Source organism: Montipora foliosa, unplaced genomic scaffold, assembly GCF_036669935.1.
Source record: "Montipora foliosa isolate CH-2021 unplaced genomic scaffold, ASM3666993v2 scaffold_178, whole genome shotgun sequence".
Taxonomy (NCBI): Eukaryota; Metazoa; Cnidaria; class Anthozoa; order Scleractinia; family Acroporidae; genus Montipora; species Montipora foliosa.
The window spans coordinates 33,985-34,644 of record NW_027179480.1 but is presented as its reverse complement, the minus strand read 5'-3'; the positions used below and the strand labels follow the sequence as shown (position 1 = coordinate 34,644).

The window sequence follows — 660 nt, the reverse complement described above, 5'->3', positions numbered from 1 at the left end:
TCCAATAGCAAGCGCTCAAATTGGTTGACCTTTTCGTTTAAAGAACACTAAAACGTCTGACATCTTACCACTCGCAAGTTATGTCGTCGTTCGAGTTCCTTTGCTTTGAACCTGGCGTGACATGGGACACCGGATGTTTCGCTTTCAAATTAGCGTTTGGGCGGCTGCTACTTGCAGTCGAAGCTGCCCCTTGTTCTTTATTTTCGCAAGACTTGGTTGCGTTTGAACGACTAAGACCTCTTCGGTGGCTGCGGTCTGCGGAACTTCCCCATCCTTCATTTCCTAACATTGTTTATTAACATCTCGTTCGTCTGTTTCTTGCCACTCGCATCTCCGACTCTTTGGCTTCTTTTCGCAGAAACGGACTTTCGGCGTTCGTTCTTGTGAAGCGTTCGTTCGTATTTTTATTCAAATTATGCAAGTACGCACCATCTCCTTTTCCCTCTTTATCTCTGCCTTGAGCTGATTTTGCGTGATTTTAAAAACGGTTCATTCTGCTATTCATCTCCTTCATCTTTTTCTGAATGTTTTGATTCTCCGTCCTCAGACGAAGGTATTATCTTCTCAAGGTTGGAATTTTCCGCTTTAAACAGCTTTATCGCCATAGGTAAATGTGATCCTTGATCATAATGGAGAGGGAGTACGTCTCTCTTTCGTCAT

General features: G+C 43.6%; 1 pseudogene; it reads right to left on the bottom strand.

Annotated features, from left to right (window-relative positions):
• Positions 1 to 8: 8 nt before the first annotated feature.
• On the bottom strand, positions 9 to 660 carry LOC137986309 (uncharacterized; annotated as a pseudogene).